Source organism: Miniopterus schreibersii, assembly GCF_964146895.1.
Source record: "Miniopterus schreibersii genome assembly, chromosome: 6".
NCBI lineage: Eukaryota > Metazoa > Chordata > Mammalia > Chiroptera > Miniopteridae > Miniopterus > Miniopterus schreibersii.
In genome coordinates this window covers 64,221,990-64,239,749 of record NC_138107.1, presented here as the reverse complement: position 1 = coordinate 64,239,749, position 17,760 = coordinate 64,221,990, and positions in this window count along the sequence as shown.

Here is a 17,760-nt window from a genome sequence, read left to right as displayed (position 1 = left end):
AATAATTCTGCAGGTCCTTCTTTATCGTCCTCACTTTTAGCACTTGGTATCTCCTCTACTCTCAGCTAAATGCTGAGTTTTATCCATTACCTCTGCCACAATCTATCAGATTCAATAGCTCACTGCTGCCTACAAGATAGAAAACAAAGAACTCATAACCAAAAGTCCCTTTCAAATATGACCCCCAACTCTCCTTCCAGCCTCAGGTCCCTATACAACCTATTCTCAAAATTAGTTTATTCTCAAGTCATGCTGAATTCCTCACCTTTCCTAGAATGTGTTGTAAGTCTTGACAACTTCCAGTTTCAAACACTCTGCTTCTTCTCCTAGGAATGACCTCCCTCTTCTTATTCTGAATTGCTCAATTCATCCTCAAGACTCAACTCAAATATCACTTCTTTTCTGATTTCTCTGATCCCCCCAAAAAGTGGATCAGTCCCATCTCTGGGTTCCCCTCAGCATTTGACTCATAATTATTAGAGAGGTCACCGCGAGAGATTGTTATTTTTCTATCTATATATGCCTCTTGGTGAATAAGATACAGGGAGAGCATAATAAATATTTCCTCAATAAATGAAGAGATGAATTTGTTACCTTCTGGTTTGCCCAGATCATCCACCATAGCACTCCACCTATTCACCTGCAGTTTGTTGTTGATTTTTTAAAAATCTTTAGGAGGGAATTTATTTTTCCAAAACAGCTATGTAAGCAATTATTTAAAGACACTAACAGAATGTTCCTTTGAATTGATTTGTTTAGTGGTCACTTGGTATTTAGCGTTTAATTTGTTGATTTTTTTTTTTTTTTTTGGTGGCCCAGCCTTGCATTAATCTCTATATAAGATAAAGAATCGACCAGTTAATTACAGTGCTGATTTTCTTTTTATAATTTACTCTGTAAAAGTTATGCACTTATCCCAGAATAGGGGACGGAGCCCTTGAATTAAAGTCCTGTTTTCCAATATACAGACTATACGACCCCTCTAATGATAGATAACCCCTCTAATGCTCAGTAACCTTTCCACTGGAAAATAAGATAATAATTCTTGTCTATCATACATATTTCTTGAAAGTGTCAGTTTTTCAAGTGAGTATAAACAGTAGTCAAATCCAAGTATTAGGAGTATTCTTGTGCCTAATAAACACATCGGTACATTTAGTGAGTCATTCCCAAAATAACTTGTGTACTCTAAGATTTTTGTGTACTCTAATATTTATTTGCCCTTATATCTCTACCAATGTGCACAATGCTTAAAATAGGAACCTAATTGACACATATTTAAATAACTGCATTTCAAAGAAGATCACTGAGACAGTACTGGAAAATTCAGGAATCTTTGCTTCATAGTTGGAGTTAATTTTTCCTGTTATTGTTGTGGTTAATATCTCACTTCCATCCAAAAGAATCTGGTTTGTAGTCATAGTTAAGTCTAATGCAGCAGTCCTGGTATCTAGGTACAATTCCAACCCAAGTATATTCTAGGTCAGTACTATCGAATTTTAAATTAGCAAATGTAAGTTACCTATGACTTGCTAAATTCTGAAAAGTTTTTTGAGAACTACAGAATCTCCATTACACCTGTTGACCTATAAATGTAAAGGTTCACTAGAGTGCTGCGATACACTGACAATTTGTCTTACCTAAATTGAAAGTGTCACTTTGCCTCAATCTTATGAGTTGTGAAAAACTCCAAGCTCCCCCTGGCCTGACAGCTGCCCTGAAATAGGTACAGTGCAGGTGCAACTGTGGAGACAGCAGTGGAAATTAGGCTGCACATCAAGGGAGCATAATCCTACCGTTTAACTCTCCCCCTCTCCTAAGAATCTCAGCTTGATTTTGCTTTCTACTCATAGTTCAATTCTCAATGGAAGAAACCGTAAATTAGATTCCTGAAAAATTAAACACATTCATTCATTTCAAAAAGGTTATTGAGTTCTTAATATATGACATAAAGGGCAATGTGCTAGGTGTGGTAATAGAAAGATAATGGGTTTATGTTAATTCATGGAGACAGACCTGTGAATGGCTTGTGTCCTAAGGGAGCCAGAAGTAAAAACTAATTTCAAGAGAGAGAGGGAAGGTCAGGGAGGCTTTTCAGAAATGGTGGCACTGAGCAATACTGACAGATGACTATGCTGATGAGTTAAGCTATTTCTAGAATGAGGAAACAGCATGCATTTAAGGCCCAGGAGTATCCATCTCCTTTGTGAACCCTGAAAACTACAGGAAACTTAGTACTTTGGGAAAAAACAATGAGTGTTGAGAGGTGGACAGCAGAGTCCACAGCAGTCGGGAGAGCCAGGGACTACGGTCCGGGTAGGGGGAGAGGAGCACTGCGTACATACCACACATTATCCTGTGGGTGACAGACGGCCTCCTTGGGCTTGGAGTACAGGCTCAAAGGGACCGTAGCAGTCAGGTCTGAGTCTCAGTAGTTTAAACAGGGATAGTTTAATGGAAAGAATTACTAACGTTAACGGGATTGCAGTAACCAGGGAAGAGCTAACAAAAAGTAAAAACCACTCTAGAGAACACAGGGATAGCATCAGGAGCAGCCACTTCCTTAGAAGGAGGGCAAATTTCAAATAGTCTCAAAGAAATCAGAGATATAAAGGACCATTTGAGAGACAAAAGAACCTGATAAAAAGCATGATGGCAACTTTTAACGTAACTTGATTGTGGAACCGGAGAGGAAGCAGGGGTGGAAGATTTAAGGAGCTAAAGCCTAATCACCATATTAGAAAGTCTATAGGTAGTGCTTAAAATTGAATAATAAAGGTATAGGAGTGTATGCTTAGTACTGAGAAATACAGACACCTATGAAGAAGAAATCTCTAAAAAAGTCAAAATTGATTTCCTCTGGGGAAAAGAATTGGAGGAGTTTGACAGAAAATTACTGTATTTTGTTATATATATTTGACTTATAAACTAGGTGTATGTATTAGTTCTCAAAAAATAAAATTAATTTTAAAGGGAATAAAATATTAGTTATATATGTGTGCCTGGCTCACTGCTCTGAACTGGGGCAAAAATTGAAGTAAGACAGCCTTCCTACCCTCGGAGAGCTCACAAGGTTAGAAACTGAAGAAGGGAGGTAAAAGAAATATGAAACAAAGAAATTAGAGGACATTGCCATTAAGTGCTGAATGTAGAGTATGAATTATAGCATGGGGAATTCAGTTGTCTAAAAGAAATAGAGAAAAAGTTTCTTGAAAATTAATGTTTTTACCATTTAAAAGAGGTTACTGTATCCTGTTATTAATAATAACAGTAGTAATAGCTGGTATTTTTCCTTTTTACTTTCTCATATGTGTAAGACACATTCTAGATCTTTTACCTCTATGCTTTGATTTAATTCTAACTTTAATGGGGCAAATCTTGTTAGCCTCATTTTACAGATGAGCTGAACCATAGTAGCTTTAAGAATAGAAAAGCTTCGCATCTGTGTGGATGGCTAACCCATGATTCAGCCGCAAGGGGAGGGAATGAACTAGATTATCCTGTCTTACTTCAACTACTGTGCATTTACAGTGTATTTGTTCTCTGTAGGTTGTAGTCAAGAAAGTTGAAAGTCACTGCTGTAGGTTGTCAGAACCTCACAATACCGTTGAAATAGACCTCTGTGCTGAAACAGAACATGATGTCTTCATCATGTAAAACATTCCTTTAAAAATTCAATATAACGATTGATCACTACAGATATATGTATAGTTACCAAAGAATTTCTTTTTAAAATAAATTTCTTAGAATTCCCATGTGAATAAATTAAAAGCATAATCAAAATATGCTTGTGTTCTCTTCTTTTGTAATTCCCAAAATGCTAATATTGTTAATTGTACTCAATATATTCTGAATAAAGTAATTTAAACTCTAGCTACTTAACTCTACTTTTCTGTCAGTTTAGTCATTGTGCACCTGTCATATTTGTCTCTTTATAACCTAAAATAAAGGATGAAAACTGAATAAAATAAAATGCTTAATTCTATTTTGTAATCATTCTGCCATCCTATTATTGAAACACTTTGAATAGTATCTACATGTGACTATGAGAAAGTTATTCTCAATTTAAATGAAATGATAAATACTATAAATATTTGATGTCTTTCTCTTATTTTTCTCTATGTATGCTTTCCATCTTGATGCCAGATGACCACTCTGAAAAGAGTAGATTGAGATTTCATATTTGTTGAGATGTTGGGTTTTTTTATGCTTCAGAAATGCTCAGGAAGCCGAGTTCAGCCGCTGAAAGTCTATAAACCATTGCATAATTATAGAAGCTTTTAAAATCTTCATCATAAGTCTCAGAAAAGGTTACTTTCACATTTAAAATTCAATGTGAATTTATTTTTTGATCAGCAAATTAATTGAGAGTTGTCTTTAAGCTACTGTAATTCCCAGGTGTGTTTCTAATTAATTAGAGTCCTGTCAGAACAGGTCTGTTGAAATTAAATTACCTTTGTCTTCCTTCACAACACATTTCCAAACCTGGGAGAAAAGAGATCCAACAAAATACCAGCAACAAGGTTCCTATTCTCTAAAATATAAATGGTAAATAAAATGTTCTAAAGGTATACACACAGATCTATTTTATGGATTTAGCTTTGTTATGCACTGGTCTAAAGCCAACCTCTATGCATAAAAAGTAAATAAAAATAACTCAAGGCAGTAGTCACAGTCCCCTCCTCCCTGCATCTGTACAGCACTTATTCTGAGGCCTCCTCTAAAACTCCTGGGATCCTGCGATGCATTGTGTCTCCTCTCCCCTGCCACAGCACAGCTCTTTAAGAAAGGCATTTTATTTATCTTTTTATTCCCACCATACCTAGCTCTGATTGTGCACATATTTAGCACTCAATACATTATTATAGTGTTTTGTTTTGTTAAAATATGTCTTTATTGATTTCGGAGAGAGGAAGGGAGAGAAAAGGAGAGAGAGAGAGAAACATCAGTGATGAGAGTCATGGATCGGCTGCCTCCTGCGCGCCCCCTGCTGGGGATCGAGCCCGCAACCCGGGCATGTGCCCTGACCGGGAATCGAACCTCGATCTTCTGGATCCTAGATGGATGCTCAACCGCTGAGCCGTGCCCAGCGGGGCTATCATTTTGTGTTTTTTAAAAATAATCTGTCCAGTAAAGAACACTTCAAGAGCATAGTAAAATTTAAAAAACAACGCATGAACCACAGTTTCTTCATCTAAATCTACCAGAGACAGTGTTTTGAAATATCACTTCTCCTTTACTTTTTTCTGTTTGTGGCCATTTTTATATAGTTATAAGCATAGTGTCTGCATAATTTATATATGAAGTTAGACATCATAACATGTTCAGTCTCCATGTATCTTAAAACCATAGTAAACAGTGAAATAGCTACGTGACATTTCATTTAGAGGATATTAAAACAAAGTTACTCTTCATTCTTTTGTTGTGACGCATAAAGGTTGTTGCAAACGATGTTGGGCCTTGAAATCCCCAGTGTTTCTAAAATGCTGTGAGTCATTTTGAGGATATAAGTGTGGCCAGTGATCTCTTGATAAGACCAGATCTCAAAATGTAGGTTTTAGGATATATCGTACCCAACTAAAGGATATTTGTGTTATCCACAGCTATGAAGTGTGATATACTTGGGTTCATCAGATATTGCTAGCAGTTTTGTTCCCTTAATTTTCTACCTTTACCACCCAAAAAACTGACCTCAAGAAGAGGAAGCAATTTGCAGCTTTCAGCAGCTGAAGACCTACAATGCCTCCGTTCATTTCTAGGAGGCACTAAGTCACCCCATTGTTACACTGGTCATTGGGATGCTTCCATAAGGAGAAATGAGCAAGCCTTTAAGAGAAAACCCCGTTCCTGGGACTTCCTCACAGACGATACCCCTAAACTGTATACGCAGGCAACCAGGGAGCTCTCTAGGCCAAATGCATACTAAGGTATCCTTACACACAATGTTAGGAAGTATTCCTTATAACTTCTATTAATGGAAATATTTTTTAGAATTCATACCAGAGCTGATTACCAATTAACCTGATAATTAAGTAGAAGCATTTCATATATTTTTTCAAGCAATGGTTTAATAACATAATTTTTCACTGAATTTTTTCTACAAAGACAACTCTTAAGGCAATATAAAAGAAACTACAGTTCAAGACATTAGGGTGTCAAATTCACAAGCCCCCTGAAGCCAGTCAGTTGACCCAAAGTGCCAAGTGCAGAACTAGTGCTTTATAGATACTAGTTCAGTTAACCTTTAGATTAAACACTTGACTGATACCATGATTCTTCCTCTGAAGATGAGGAAACCAAGGCCTAGATTAGTTAAGAAAGTTTCTCAAACTACCGCTGACAGGTTAGAGCAAGGACTTAAACCTAGATATGCCTTAATTTCCAAGTCTGTATCCTTACCCTCTTGTCAGTTTGCCTCTCCTATGTCCAGACAGTCCAGCTATCTTAAAAAATACAACAGTCAGCAGGTACAAGCAGGAAGGAAGCAAGCATCATATTGCAAGGTTTGTGGACTTCTTAACCACATAAATTGTGGTTGAAATGCAGGCTCTGCCATCGTTACATATATGAATGTGTAAGCATACAGTCAAAATTGAAAGTTGCCATTTTAATAATTGCATAATTAAATCAAACTGTACTAAAAATCTAGTAAGAAACAAAAGCAAATATTGTTTGAATGGTGCTTATATAAAATAAACTCATAATTGAACTTTTTTTTAGGGGAAAAAGAAAAAGGAAGTAGTGATTTACAAAGAATGTTTAAAAATTTTAAATTGGGTACTAGTAGTCAAAACTACTTGAAGAGTTAGTATCCAGTAGGTGAACCTCCTACCTAGATTATAAAGTCTCTGAAGATAAAGTTAATTAAAATTTCATTTTACAAAGACCAAACTGGTTCTGCAGACATAGCTTAATTAAAAACAGATCTCTAAATCTCCCAAACATTTATTGAGAAAAAACAACAACCCACAGGTCTGATCAACCCTTTCAAATTTGGAGGGGGAAACAGGAACTTATTGAGGGTATTATATACATTAATCATTGAAGCTGAAGATAGATCTATTTTTTAAAAAAATATATCTTTATTGATTTCAGAGAGAGGAAAGGAGAGGGAGAGAGAGAGATAGAAACATCAGTGATGAGAGTCATTGATCGGCTGCCTCCTGCAGGCCCCCAACTGGGGATCGAGCCCGCAACCCGGGCATGTGCCCTGACCAGGAACTGAACCCCGATCGCCTGGATCCTAGGTCAATGCTCAACCGCTGAGCCATGCCCGGCCAGGCTAGATCTATTTTTACAAAAGAAGAGCTGACCATTTGAATGCATTACAGCAATTATGAAAATTCTGGATGAGGTAATATATGTGTAAAGAAGAGAATATGACTAATCTGGAGAAACTATGAATGAATGTTCCCTGGAACTCTTGTTGGTATTCCTTTCTATTAATCTCACATATATAAAAATAGTATGTTTTTTTAGTTGATGGTTACACTTCCCGAATCTTTTCCCTCACTTAAAAATGGCTACAATAATATCTATAAGGGTGGCTGTAGGGATTAGCTGTGATATATATATTCCAGAACATGGGCATTGATTAGTTTATCAGTGAATATTATTATTGCTATTGTTAATAGAAAATAATTAGATTCTTTGAAAAGAAGAAATCAGATCACAGGTGACATATATATTGGCAGTTGGAGGAGAGAGGAAGTGAGTGGGCAGCAGGCTGTAAAACACAAGATAGACAAGCAGGAAAGGAGGCAGAGAAGAAGGTTGAGGGGATAAGAATCGAGCGGCAGAAAGAAGAGGTAGAGAAGAGGTAAGCGCTAGAAGGTTTGAGACAAGATTTTAAGGTAAATCAACTGATAAACAGTAAGAGCTGGTGAGCATGAGAAAGGAAGCAGGAGTCAGACATTATCTTAGTAAGATCAGGTAATGTTTTCCTGAGTTAGTTTTACGGTTGTAAATTGTTCTCATTACTTGAGGAATCAAATCCAAAACAAACTCACCTTAAAATACAGTGTTGTTCTCCCAGGATTTTAAAACACAAACATAAAAATTCTACAAGTAAGATGTTACATGAAGTCTCTTATGCTCTGAAATTAAAATGCATTGCAATCTAAAAGGATAAAGAAAAACTTTTTTTAAACTTATTTTTACAGTATTTAGATCATAAATTAGTGTTGATGGTGGACATTTAAAAACTAAATCAGAATTTCCACTTCTGACTATAACAGAGAAATTGATATTGGACTTGCCCTCCCAAAATAAACAAATAGAAAACTGGTTAAAATATATGCCTTCAAACATCAGTTAACAGGAGGGCTGTGATCCCTGTAAGAACTGAGACAACAGGTCTGCTTTACAATCACCCTGGTTATCTCCGTGGTGGCCTTATTTATATGACAGACTGGGGAGGAAGGCCCACCCACAGCATGATGGTCTCTCTGGTTCTGAAGACAGATACTGGAATTTGGGTTATCTGAGGCAACTGTGCTTAATGCTCAGTTATGCATGAATAAGGTAAAACTTTATGAGGTAAAAAATAATTGGTCATTGGTAAGCTAAATAATTTCCAGAGTTCACACAGAGCTGATGGATTTCAAGTTCCTGCTATCCAGAGTAAAAAGACCCCACTGAATACCAAGGCATACGGTGCAGAGCCTGCAAGCATGACATCATAGCAGTGGGCTAACCCAGCACAAGCATAGAGGCTACTCAGGACCCACCTTATCAGCGCTGGAAAACAAGTCTCACAAGCCTCAAGCTACTGTCGGGCAAAGAGCTTCACAGACAAGGAAAAGAGAAAGGAAGTCATCACCACCAACTAGTATTACATGAAATGTAGAAGGGTCTTCTTTAAGAAGAAGCTAATACACAAAATAAATTGATTGACAAACAAAAGAGACCCAGAGATATTGAAGCATGCAACAGACTGATGTATTTCATGGTGGAGGGGTGGGGGGGAAGAGATTAACCAAAGAATTTATATGCATACATGCAAAATCCATGGAAGCAGACAGACAATAATGCAATGAAAGCCTGGGGAGAGGCCAGGAGCGTGATAGAAGAGGTCAATGGGGGGAGGGGGTAAGGGAACATCTGTAATACTTTAAGCAATAAAGATAAATTTTTTTAAAAAAAGAATGGTAAAGAAAGGGGAGAAAAAGTGTCAAGCTGACTCATAAACAACTTTACCTACCAGGTACAATACACTCACAGGGAAGGAAAACTTCCAAACACTCATTAACATAACTTATGATTGCAGCATCAAATACAAAGCAATAAACGTGTGAAGCAAGAAAATGTGGCCCATAGCTAGACAAAAATAAGTCAAAAGAAAGAGATTCAGAAATTATAGAGATGGTGAAATTATCATAGACTTTAAAACTACCATTATTAAAATGATATTTAGAGGGAACTCAGGGAAGTTGGTAAACTATAGGAGTGACAAGTAATTTTGAGATTTTGTGGCCATAAACCAAACTTGAGAAAAAGCCTACAGGTGTAATTATGGACTAGACAAATATTGGATGTAAACAGGATTGAGGCTTTACCAATGTCTTCAGGCTACGTTAACAAAAAAATCAGAAAAACTGCCAATTCAAACTTACAATTCTTTAAGAAACAAAAACGTCTGTCTTAAAATAGATGATTGATTGCATACTTTAACACAAACCCCATGCATAAGTTTTTGCAGCTGCAGTTTGTGCAGCATAATTGACCCTGATGCGCTGTTAGGATCAAAAGGTGCATGAGCCCCCTAGCTGGTATGGTTCAGTGGCTAGAGTGTCTGCCTGTGGGTTCAGTTCGGGCCAAGGGCCAATGTGGCCCTAGGTCATAGGTTCAAAAGAAGTACACGCTCCAGGCTTCCCTATAACCTGCCTTCAATTTGCTATTCCTTTGTTTAGAGTTTTTGTTCCATGAGCACTACACATGAACAACTGGTGATTCTCCCAGTAAGCTTATAACCCAAACCACCAGGTAAATCTATTTATCTGGATCTCCAAAACCAAGGTAGAATCAGTACCCTTCTCATTGATGTGTTCTTACACCTCTAGCTCCCTATTCTGATGTTCCTTTTCTGCCCCCTCTTGGTTCTATGCAGTACTCTCTCAAGCATGGGACAAGTGGCTTAAAGCTTCTGAATAAACCTCCCAAGTATTTCACAAATAGCTGAGTAACCAATACACATTTGGTGGGTTTTCACTTTAAGTAATGTGATAAAATTACAAAGGGTTCTCATCGCTCATAATCCTCACATCTAACTAAAGGAAATTTGCCAACTGTAAACACAGAATATTTATTTTTACCAAGCAGTTCCAGAAATTTAGTTCAAAGCTTTCTAGATTAACTTTGATTTTTCTACATCAAAACAGTTAAGGTACAGACATAATAAACTTTCCCAATAATCCAGTGATTCTTTATACTTCTGAGTCATGAACAGCTTTGAAATCAGATGAAGACTATAGCCCAAAAGTGCATATACAAAGGGCATCCACCAGGACTGTGATAAATTTCCATGATCCATTTTCAAGGAAAGACTTTTTGCACCAGCTGTACAAGGTATTATCTACAGACAGTCTTCAGCTGTCAGCCCCTTCAGAAAGGTTCAGCTTGCCCAAAGCCACCATGCCCCTTCTGGAGGCCAATATCATCAACAACTTATCCATGCCAGAGTATAAAGGCCTGGACATCTAAACTTCATTAAGGCAACTCTGAAGGGTCATTCTAGTTTCAGAGTTTCGCCATGGAGTCAACTGAGGTTGCAGGTAGGTTGCATCACAGCACAATTTCTCCTTCTTCCCATTCCTGTTTCCTTCCCCTCCCTGCTACAGGTATTGATCCCAGGATCACTACTGAATGAATATATCCTCATGCTAAACTCCATCTCAGAGTCTTTCTCCTAGGGAACACAATATGTGTTAACTATGAATGTGACTACATAAAGCAGCATTTTCCCCTTCTCATGGGCAGAATTCAAAAGCTACTAGAAAAAGCTTTTCTAAGTTTGAGAACCAGTTTTTTGAGAACTTAGAAATATGTATAACTCCCAGATTTCCATTTTATATTAAACACTGCTAAAAACAGATGACATTCACTGAAAATATAAAGGAAGCAGTGGAAACAAGAATATCAAGAGCAGGGGCCCAGTGAAAATAGATCTCAAAAAGCACCACCAAAAATATACTTCCAAAAACTGGTGGTATATTCTGCAGCCAAAAAATACTATTTCTAGTTCATAATCCTTGGTGCAAGGACTAGATGAATTGATCCAGGCTTCAAATTCCTCATCTGTAAAATAGGAATACGAATAACCCTTTCTTACAGAGTTGAAATGAGGATTAAACAAATTAACACATGCAAATAGTTATTATAATGCCTTCAATATAGTACAGGTTTTGGATTAATTTATTATTATTATCATTAATGATGATGAATCATGTAGAGGAAAAGCAACTAGGTGATTACTTTTCCTGCCCTGGAATAAATGTCTGTGCCTCAAACTAAATATAAAACAAAGGGACTAACTTAGAAAATGGATAGTCAACTAAAATATTCTTGTTGGCTTTTACTTTTTTTAAAAAACTGTAACTTTATTGATTTCAGAGAGAGGAAGGGAGAGGGAGAGAGAGATAGAAACATCAATGATGAGAGAGAGTCATTGATCAGCTGCTTCCTGCACACCCTCGACTGGGGATCAAGCCCGCAATCCCGGTATGTGCCCTGACTGGGAATCAAACCACGATCTCCTGGTCGATGCTGAACTGGAGAGCCAAGCCCAGCCAGGCTTGGCTTTTACTTTTGAAATGAAATGTCATTCAGGAGTGTCAGGTCTCTTAATTTGATATTCATATTTAACAAGTGAGTATTTATTGCCCTGGCAGGCGTTACTCAGTGGTTAGAACATCGGCCCACGTACCAAAGGGTCATGGGTTCCATTCTCAGTCAAGGGTACATATCAGGGTTGCAGATTCGATCCCTGGCTCTGGTCAGGGCGTGTTTGGGAGGCAAATAATTTATGTGTCTTTCTCACATTGATGTTTCTCTCCCTCCCTCCCTTCTTTCCACTCTAAAAATCAATGGAAAAAAATCACTGGGTGTAGATTAACAAAAAAAAGTAAATATATATTACAAAAATATCAGTCATAAATGGACAAAATTTACCTCTAATAATTCAAGCATTACTTAGAGTTAATAAAAAATCTAGTTATAATTTAAAACCAGGCTTCACATCAAACTGTAAGATTTTCAAAGTGCATCTATCCTAGAATACTCCATTACCTTGCCTTGGGTAGAACTAAACCTTACTACTGTAGAGAGACGATATAGACAATCCCTTTTAAATCACTGGCATTTGATACTCCATATATTTCTCTCAGGACATAATCAATAACCTTGTAAATTAAGTCAGGATTCTCAATATAAACATTCTGATCCAAGTTGCAAGTGTTTTAACATGTAGTTTCAAGGTAAAATTTGAACATCTACATAGAATAAAACTTTTATTTAAAATTGAAATCTTAATTCAAATATTAATATATACAGAATCAACAACCAATTTTTAGGATAGTCAGCTGTTTACTTTCTCAGACAAAACATTGGTTTTATTTATATAAGAGCTACCATATTTATTGGTTGGCATATATAATGCCTACACAAATCTCTCAAGCATTATAATGCCTGCTTTTATGAAGCCTACATTCTGACTTTGAATACACAAGGAAGGTCAAGCTGTGAAAGTCAAAAGAATGTATGACATTATTCTACTACCAGGGCCTACAGAAGAGGGTATTATTGAAGAAGAACTGAAAAGCTCTTAAAGAATCAAAAATCAATCCATCTGCAACAACCGACACTGGCTGCAGGCATTTTTGGGAAGGAATAAATGCATTTGAAAAATCTTATTTTACTTGGAAGTAAATATCAAATTAAAAATCCCCTGGGAGTTTTGAGAACAACAAATAACAGATAAGATGTACCTATGATGACGGAGTTATTGGCAATCACGCTGTGGGTGAAGTATTTTGTTAGTCACTTACATAATACTCACAATCAAGCTTTATGCTTTCAGTTGTTTATTTTTCTGTTTCCCTCCTCAATGGCTGAATGCATCTCAGGGTTTTGTTGACAAAAGCAACCATACTTTCTGCAAGAATTTCTTCCTTCTCCACATCTCTTTAATCCCAATTTTCTAAATCAAGACTTCCAGAATAGAGGATGATTTGAATGCTGTGAAACTTTATTATTTCTTTCTTTTTTAAAAACTGTATCTTTATTGATTTCAGAGAGAGAAAAGGAGAGGGAGAGAGAGGTAGAAACATCAATGATGAGAAAGTCATTGATCGGCTGCCTCCTGCACGCCCCCGACTGCGGATTGAGCCTGCAATCCGGGCATGTGCCCTGACGGGGAATCAAACCCCGACTGCCTAGGATCCTAGGTCGATGCTCAACCGCTGAGCCACGCCTGGCTGGGCAATGCTGTGAAACTTTAAATTGGCTTGATATTTCTATAAGCTACGAAGAAAAGTTTTTAAGGTTGTGAGGTATTTCTTAGTTAAAATTCATGGCAACTCATATCTCTGGCTTTCTAAAAGTTACAATTTGTGGCAACTCGTATTTCTGGCTTTTTAAATTAAATCCCCAAATAAGTCAGAGATTCAAGTTTTATTTCCAAGAAAGTCACTTGTTCTACCCCAAACACATATAAAAGAGGTCAAATGTTTTCAGGTCCCATTCAGTACACAAGTGAAGTTTTGTTGGGATACTTCATCATAATATACCACATATTACCCTTTTATCATCGAGGAAGAACAAAGTAGAAAATGAAATTTTGTGAGCTAGAGTTCAACTTAATATTGTTTTGCATTAAAGCCCTTCTACTATTTTACTAGCATTTGGGAGACAGGGTGGGAGGTAGGAAGGAAACCCTAATAGATTTTCTCGATAGATAATGTCATAGATTGCTTTTCTCTACATTTGTTACTATTACAAGGTTTAGCAATGGCTGTTCATTTAGGACTGTCAGCATACTTGTTTTTTTTTTAATAAAAAATAATAAATCAATATGGGGAAAAATAAACATGATTTCCCGATTGTGATATTTTAGATTACAGTGGTACCTCGGTTTTTTAATGTAACCCGTTCTGGAAGACTGTTCAAGTTCTGAAACATTTGAAAACCGAGGGATCAACAGCTGACAGCTAGGCCACAGGATCTTGCACTCAGCGGAAGCTGTGGGGCATGTTTAACTTCCCAGGAGCGCTCGAAAACCGAAGCATTTACTTCTGGGTTTATGGCATTGGTAAACTGAAATGTTTGTCAACGGAGATGTTCGAAAACTGAGGTACCACTGTATTTCCAAAAAAATAAAAGATGTCAGAAATGTTTAGTCTATCAAAGAAATATCTTCATCAGAGTTTCAAAAGGCAAAAAGGGACCCTAAGTAACTCACTGTCATCCAAATCTTCCTTATTTCCCCCTAACATCAAGTTCACTCTTTTTTTTTTTTTTTTAATGTTTTTATTTATTTCAGAGAGAGGAAGGGAGGAGAGAGATATAGAAACATCAATGATGAAAAAGTAATTAATAGGCTGCCTCCTGCACAACCCCTACTGGGGATCGAGCCTGAAACCTGGGCATGTGCCCTGACTGGGAATCGAACCTCAGTCTCCTGAATCATAGTCGACGCTCAACCAGAGCCACGTTGGCCGGGCCAAGTTCACTCTTAAGTTTATTCATTTATAAATATTTATTGAATATATACTATGTGCAAAGGCATGCCCAGTACTATTGGAGCACATAAAACAATCTATAACTTGCCTGGCTGGAGTGGCTCAGTTGGTTGGAGTGCTGTCCCACATACCTAGGAGGTGGAAGGTTCAATTCCCAGTCAGCTTGTGTGTTCGCTCCCCAGGGGGTAACCCATTGAGGTTTCTCTCTCACATTGATGTTCCTTTCTCTCTCTTTTTCTTTCTTCCTCTCTGCTCCTCTCTCTCTCTAAAAATCAATAAACACATCCTCAGGTGAGGATAAAATAAATTAATTTCATCTCCCTTTTCTTTCTAATGTGGCTACTAAAACACTGTAATTTACAAATGTGGCTTACATATTTCTATTGGAAAGCACTCATTTAGACACTGCCTTAACAACATGTTTAATAAGAATTCAAAAATCTGATGAATGCCAAAATAAGAATAGTCGGTTCCTTTCTATAGCATAATAAGTAACATTTTTGGTAAGTGAGCACTTGATTCAAATAGAAGGTCTTCAATATATGATAACATTATATTTTAATCAACTCTTAAAACATATTTTAGCTAACTGCCCTTGAGATGCAAAATGTTTATGAATTCCATTAGCATTTCTTTAAGTAGTTTCAATGGTTATAAAATAGTATATTAAACATTAGAAATATTTGAATTGTCTACCCACTTCATTATTTACATGATAAATGCTTTTTTCTCTAAATTTATATATGTTCTTCCTGAAAGAAATGTTGTATTTTTGTAGTTATCTACTTCACTAGCACAAACATATCTGGTTGTCATGGGAACTGCTGGTTCAGATTTCGGCAAAAAAAGAAAATCTGTGTGGAAAGAAAATTGTTCAGTTGCTATTTTAATTATTAAGGTAATAATTTAGAAGAGTGTTTGTACCTTTAACATTATAGCTTGTTATTTTTTATTACTATTTAATAAATACAAAATGTTTTCACTGACAAAAGCATGTCTTTTATTAGGATATGCTCTTCCAATTCTAAGTTTATACTGACCCCTATAGGTTATTATGTTCTAATTTATTTCTGGTTTATTCTTTCAGAACATACAATTACCAATATTTAAACATGTTTACACTTAGGATTTAATTATTTTAGGAGTAAAGCCATAAAATACTTTTTTCATAGTCTTTTTCTCTCCTGATATTGTTCAACATAAACTATGCATGAATTTCAGCCATCCTTTAAGACAATTTATTTTGAAGACCAAAGATGTTTTAAACCACATTAGTTTCAGTGTTGGTCTGCTGAGGACAGGGGAACTAAGCAACATAATTTCTAGTTAACAGCAAAACATGACCTGATTATTTTCCTCAAAAACTGTTCTATCTCATAATTTTCATAGCTGTAGTCCATTAAGAAATTAACTTTAAAGTTTATGCAGAGATGTATATAAAGGCAGAAAGGACTTGGAACCAAAGTAAGTCTGATTTCAGCTAACCTTGGCGGATGGACACTGATTCTAGGTTAAACTGGGAACTTTTAATGTGATGTGCAAGACTCTAAACCCTTTCCTTACGGATATGGATGAGGAATTACAGGAGAGGGTGAAAGGTTACAGACTATTTGCTGTTGGGCACAGGCATCCCCAGGAACACGTAGTAAGGAAGGAACTGTCTGGAACATCTGCAACAGGAGCTCTATACATATACCATATGCTTCCTAAAATTGCCAGTTTTGCATGAGATATGGAACTGATTTCTTCCCGGTCTATGCTTTGTACAAAAGGAAACATTTTAACCTAAGAGAAGAGTTTCAACAGTGCTAATTTTCAAGGAGCAGAAACTAGAGCAGCTCAGGAGTAAGTGTGGAGTAATTCCAAAAGGTACAATGCCATGAAGTCTGAATGTGGGTTCCATATTACTCTATAATAATAAACCCTTAATAAGGCTAGAGCATTATTACAAGATGTTTGTTACCAACTTTTAAAAAGATGTTTCATTATTCATACTTGTTTTGGAGAAACAACATTATCATGGACTATGCTGTGAATTCAATATGAAGCCCAGGCTACCCTTGTTTATCTTAAACTTGTACTTTCATATAATCTGAGTATTGGGGATAATAGGAATAACCTCCTTACTGGTCAGATAGTAATTTCCGGAGTATTATAAAGCAGAGGTGTGCTTTAACCCTTCTTCTGACTTGAAGCCAGGCATAGATTGCCATAGGAAATATGAAGCTATATATTTTCTTGCACACTGAGATACGGTTTTATTGCCATACAAGTAAATTCTGATACCAACATTATTATCTGGGGTAGATATTCTCATAGTACTTAATGAGTGATAGTCAAGTCTATAGTTCAAAGTAACTTAGTTTCATAAGGGTAAATTTTACGTCTAAATCATCCTGGGGATTATATTGGTTTAAACTGACTTTTACAAATGCATTACTGAATTTTTTACTATTACCAGAATAAGTTTGATAACGTTGTTCTACATTTTCTCAGACCAGGATGACCACAGTCAGGCTGTACCGGGAGCTGGGGTGCTTTGCTCAGCCCCGTGCGAGAGTGAAGGCTTTTCTGCGGGAGCCTGAAGCCTGCCCATCGTCTCCAGGGCTCCCTCGGCCACGCTGCGCCCGTCTGGTCTGGCTCGTGTCTTGCTCAGGCTCCTGAATTTCCCTAAGATACTATTAATTCCACATTCCACTTATATTTACTTGTTGGACTAGTTTACTGTTTTGTTTGCCACCGAATCCTTAGCATCTGAGGCCTAAGCACTAAATAATCAGTAGGAGGTAATTTTGTTTGGCAATAAGAAATGCTGTGACTGTAAAGGCAAATTAAAAATACATCATTTTAGTAACTTAAAAGTGCTGAATGTGCAAACTTCTTTGAACATCTCAATAGGACAAGAAATTAAAATGCTTGACAAGAGCAAACACAAGCGATTACACTCAAATGAATAGGAATACCACAAGAAAACCCGTCCCAGACGGCGAGCTGCAGGAATAAACCGAGAAGGGAGGTTGCGCCC